The sequence below is a fragment of the Cariama cristata genome, unplaced genomic scaffold (assembly GCF_000690535.1).
Source record: "Cariama cristata isolate BGI_N322 unplaced genomic scaffold, ASM69053v1 scaffold1438, whole genome shotgun sequence".
NCBI lineage: Eukaryota > Metazoa > Chordata > Aves > Cariamiformes > Cariamidae > Cariama > Cariama cristata.
The window spans coordinates 658-6,258 of record NW_009632603.1 but is presented as its reverse complement, the minus strand read 5'-3'; positions in this window follow the sequence as shown (position 1 = coordinate 6,258).

The window sequence follows — 5,601 nt, the reverse complement described above, 5'->3', positions numbered from 1 at the left end:
TACAGGCTTACGTAAGCAATGTCAGTTCCCAGCTAACCTGGGCAACGGGCAGTAAAGTGCTTCATCTCTGGCAGCTTCACCTAAAGAAAACTGAATTTTTCAAAACAGTGTAAGCAATAAATGGATCCTGAACACTAAGCGAAGTATACGCCTAGAGGCAGAGCCTCCAGCACACAAAAATCCACGGCAACAGGATGTAGCTGTGACAATAAAAGCAAATACATTGGAAAGATAAGCAATGCTGATCCAAAATTAAAGAACTTTCTTTTTTTGGTGAACTATTAAGCTATCATCTTAATAACTGAACCTTTATTTCTCTGCCGCTTTAAAGCAGGATATTTATCACTATTAATTCTATCGCAGTAGCGCCTTGGGACCTCAGGAGAGCTCTGGGTCCCACTGTACTAGGTATTATATTAACAAAAAATTACTAACACTTGGTATAAACAGAGATGAATAACAAGGAGCATATCAGTCAAGGAAGAGTTCATCTTCCAAAAGTCTCTGTGGATGCCACTGCACACAGCTTGTGCTAGAACAATGTGTGTTTTCTCCTTTCTGTGTCTGTAGCTGAGAATCACCCTTTGTTTCTGCGTCTCATGAAGATCTCCCGTAAAAGTGCAACAGCAGGAGAGTTACCTACAAACATATAAACTGAAAGAAGAAAAATATTATATGCGGCTACTTGCAGATGTCTTGAGAGTTACAAATTGTGACTGAAATATTCCTGGAAAAAAACTCTTAAGTGCAAGGGTTCAAAGTGCTCTTTCAAGAAAGGGGATGAGTTTCACCTGCCACTTAACTTCCCTAAGGTCTGCACCAGCATATCCCAGAGAGGTGAGCGTGGTACACACGCACCTCTGCTTAACCGCTGGAACCGGGTCACTCCCCATGGGATTCAGCCAACAAAACAGGTTTCCATATAGCATCTCCCGTACCTTGTATCTGTCCATAGGATCTTCCTGCTGCAGCTGGCTCTCTCGCATTGTTTGGTACTCTCTCTCATATTTCTTCAGCTTTTTTGTTGGCACCTGGGGAAGAGATTTGGAAAACATGCCTTTAAAGATTGGAGGAACACCGGAAAGGCTGTCTGAAAGCTCTCCTTGCAGTCAGGAAGCCAAGGAAGTGCTGGAAAGCTGCTGCTGAAGAAAGTTGCTCTCCGTTGCCACCCCCTTCCCTACTCAGCAAGCCGTGTCAAACACTTACCAATACAGTGCACATCGACACGAAGCTTTCTGTGCCCTACTGCTGTTAATTATTCAAATACTTAAAGGAGAACAAGAGTGAAGTAGAGACATTTTAATAAGAGTAACAAGAAAAAAACAAACCATGAACCACAGGAGTGAGAGAACAGGGAAGAGGAAAATAGGCTTCGATATGTATGATTCACCAAACCAATGCCTTAGCAAGAAAACTGTTAAAAGTCAGATTAGAAGAAAGCATTCATACAAAAGGACTGGACAATTCCCCGGGCGAGATCCGAGTAATGGTTTTTATTGCTGAAAGAGCTGTAATGTCTAAATTATAGCTTGTGACCAATGCCCTCCTGAAGCCTGGCATCAGGCTCCTCCTAGGCAAAGGAGGAGATGCTGCAGCGCTCGCTTCCAGCCGCAGCAGGGAAACACTGAGGCGACTGCACAGAAATCACCAGCGCATTTGGTGAACAACCATGCAGAAAGGTCAAGTCCCAGACAGCTTGATTCTGGGAAAACACAGCTTCAACTTAAAACAAGGTACAGAAAGAACACCTCTGTTCTTTTAACCAACGCATGGAGGTCCTCGGCTTTACTTTCACCTTTTAATTGGGTACGCAGTGCTACATGAGCGATCCCGTCTCTCTCTGGAGACCTTTGATAGCATTACTCTGTCCCCACCGTACAACAAGAAGCCGGCCCTGCTAAGTGTCAGGTCATCTGCTGGCAGCCGGAGAGATCCCTCACGCCATGTACCATCACAACTCGTACACGTACACTTTTCCTGGACCTGTTATGTATAGATCTGTTCCTCTTGCCCATATTGATCGTGTCCAGCTGACTCCTGGTGTGAGGACGTGGCACTGTCACCTTGCCTTAGGGCAAAAAATGACTGTCACTAAGGAGAGATATGTGTTTACATGTAGTTTTGGTGTTGTCTTCCCTTTATTGGTTTTCAGCCCAATACCTCCTTCCGCTGCGGTACAAGAAGGGACCAAGCAAGTGCTCCATGTCGTTGCAGAGGCCTCTGGGGAGTACAGGTAGCAAACGTGAAACCCGTGATCTCCAAAGCCCAGTGCACAGGGAGCACTAATAAAGCAGCACTAATGTCCAGAATTACTGCTGAAATCTTAAACCAAAGCCCCTAAAGAAAGCAAAGAGAAAAGGGTGAACATAAAAACATGAAGCACTTTGGACAAACATATGAGAGAATTTCATTTGCTGACACTTAATAGTGCAAAACACCACGAAATGAAAAGGACTACATCAGAGATGCTTTTTTACGTTTCATTTGAGCAACATTCAAGATGCAAACCCTGCCCGTTTTGTCTGAGCTGCAACCTGAAACTGTTGAGGCTACTTAATATTCAAGAATAAGAAATGATTTCAAAGCAGTATTCTAAATGAAGCGAACCAATCACACATCCAAAGCCTGATCTATTCCCTCCTTCCACGATGCTTACTGGGATCTCATTTGGAGAACTAGATCAAGGCTCCCAGGCTGGGGTGTTGCGAGGACCCTCTCCAAACCCAGTGCTCCCGTGCCGTTGTGGTTTTGTGCTCCAATATGCAACCAGCAGAAAACGAAGGTAAATATGAGGGAGACATTATGGCACAGTATGGCAAAAAGGTGTAACATAGGTGTAACTTTGAAGCTGATCTGTTCAACCAAAGATTTTCCTGATTCTTGATGCTTTTCATTAGAGCCTTTAAAGTGCACATAAGAACTAAAATCTCGTTACACGGAAAGAGGGAGAGACAAGCCAAGTCTCACTACACGGAAAGAGAGAGACAAGCCTCCCATCCACGCAGCCACATGAGTACTTCAGTAAGAATCCCACCATCCAAAGGAATAGGGGATGCCAGATAAGATTTTTTGTGTGTAAACAGAGAGAAGAGAGTGGAAAGGAAAGGTAAAAATTGCACAGTCACCCCTCATCAGTTCCCCCATGAGCAGGGGAGCAGCGTCCCCCTTTCCGCTTTAACCACAAGATTTGCTTAAATTACTTGTGAACAAACATCATCGTTCTCTCTATAACCCAGGAGATACAGGCAAAATACAGCATAAAGGTAATGATCTGAGTAAGTAACTCTTACCGAGAGAGCAAATGGGATGTAAAGTGCACAGCTCTCCTTGCTTGTTTTTTAAATGTTAATTTTTTAGGCTCCCTGAGAGCAGCCTTATTTCTCTGGTTTCACCCTGTACTCTCTATCAAGATGAGGCAGAATTTCACTTGCACAGAGTCTATCCGGCACTTAATTATCTGCCTCGACAACACCAGAAGCTAATCTGAACACATCACATCAAAACCGTATGATGAGCAGGGGAGAACAAGTCAGCTGCTTTGTTTACTCTGCCCTCCACCGTCTTCACAGTCCCTGTTTCTACTCACTGACAATTCACAACCATTTCTTAATACCTGATAATTCATCCCACCAACCGTTCTTACCCGTATGTTCTCCTTTACTGCCTTAAATTTTAAATCATAGCTGTGAGCAGGACCAGGCATGGGTCCTCTGTGGCTGTAGGGAGCATAAGCTCCTTCTTTCATCGCTACAGGAGCGATTCATGGCCATGGCCTGGGATGAGGGGTGGTCTGTGTGCCTGGCATGCTCTCCAGAAACCAAACAGCACAGCAACACTTTCTTATTGATACTGACAGTAAATAATACCTGAAATAGGGATCAAATCACGAAAGGCGTAAGCATCAGGGTGTAAGCATCATGTTGTGACAAAGAAAACTGCTTCTGTGCTTTTTGAAAGAATATCGTGACTTATGCATGTTAATATCTATCTATGCTACAGCCTTGTCTTAAATGGAAAGTAGTACCTAAATCCAGCGAAAGTATATCTTAAGGGGTTGGGGGAAGAGGAATTCCTATTAGAAAACCAGTCCATACTAATCCACTTATCTCGTAAAATAGAAACTTGAACAGGTATGCTTAATAACTTTGGCAGGGACTATGCTTCACTGTTATTGTCTATTCAGCCACATTACTCAAAGGAGTTTGATAATTTATTACAGCACTTTCTTCTTCAGGGTATACACTAATAAATGAAAAAAAAAATTTAAAAGCCCATTTCCATATTCCCCACTTTAATTCCCTGGAACAGCTTGTGCATTCAACAAGGGACTTCTCTGTAAGCCCTTTCGTAAGTGCGTGCATAGTGCTAGCCATGCTTCAGTCTTCACGGACTGCTCCTGAACAAAGTGTGCTCATAAATTGTCTGTAAAAGCTTCTGCAATACTGATTTCTTTCTTTAGCACTATGGGGTATATTGGCTGGAACTGATGGTTATCAAATTTAGGAAACTCTTATGCTTTATAAACATCGCTCCTCTGTTTACCTCAGTATCTTATCTCCTTGACTCATTTTATTTTATTGTGTTCAGGCATAAAATCATGTCACAACTAGTCGTATGTAGAGAAAAAGCTATGCAGAGCATCCTAATAAAACGTCCACGCGGAAGAACGAAACAAGCAAAACCTCTTTCTGAAAAAACCCAACAGACTACCGCACCGAACGCTCAAAGGACTCGCTGCAGCGAGTGAGAAATAAAAACACTTTGTTTTTAGCTACCCCCCCCTGTTCAGACAGGGCTGGAAAGATCTGCTTCACCTTCTCTGGCAATCCTGCACACCGGCAGCGCGCCGAGCATCAGCGACCGCTCAGCTCCAGCAGACTTTTCCCTCATTCTGCAGTTTCTTTAGCTGTTTACAGACAGTTCAGCCTGACCTTGCTGGATTAATAAATCACAGACCTATGACTCCTTCCTCCGAAATGTTTTATTGCTCTAACGAAGCATGAGCACTCAGAGGAGGTAGTTATCATTATGTTCATTTGACAGCCAAGGAAATGGAAGCAGAGATGTGATTTCCTGAACATATTGAAGCCAGCCAGAGGCTGATCCAGACAGAAAAATCCTATTACCTGATTTCTCATTTCCAGCACCACCACAACGCGAGACTGAGCAGAGTATCTCCTTCCCAGATTCCCACTTCTTTTCTCTATCTAGCACTGCATAAACACTCCAAAAATATATTGTCCGATCACACCAACAATGTAGTCAGTATTGTGTGATCTCTGCACTCTTAATATTTTCCCCTCTCTAGTTCTCACCTCAATGCGGAAGGAAAAAAAAAAAAAAAAGAAAAAAGCCAATTAACAAAATGTGCAACGCTCTCCTTTCCCATTCTTTGAAGCAGGTGACTTAATTTTCTGTTTCAACGGTGACGGATTTGCTTGGTACTTCAAGATTGAGGCGAGGGACTGGCTCGTATCAGAAACAGCATGGCCAGCAGGACCAGGGCAGTGATCGTCCCCCCGTCCTCAGCTCTGGTGAGGCCGCACCTCGAGTGCTGTGTTCAGTTTTGGGCCCCTCACCACAAGAAAGCCCTTGAGGTGC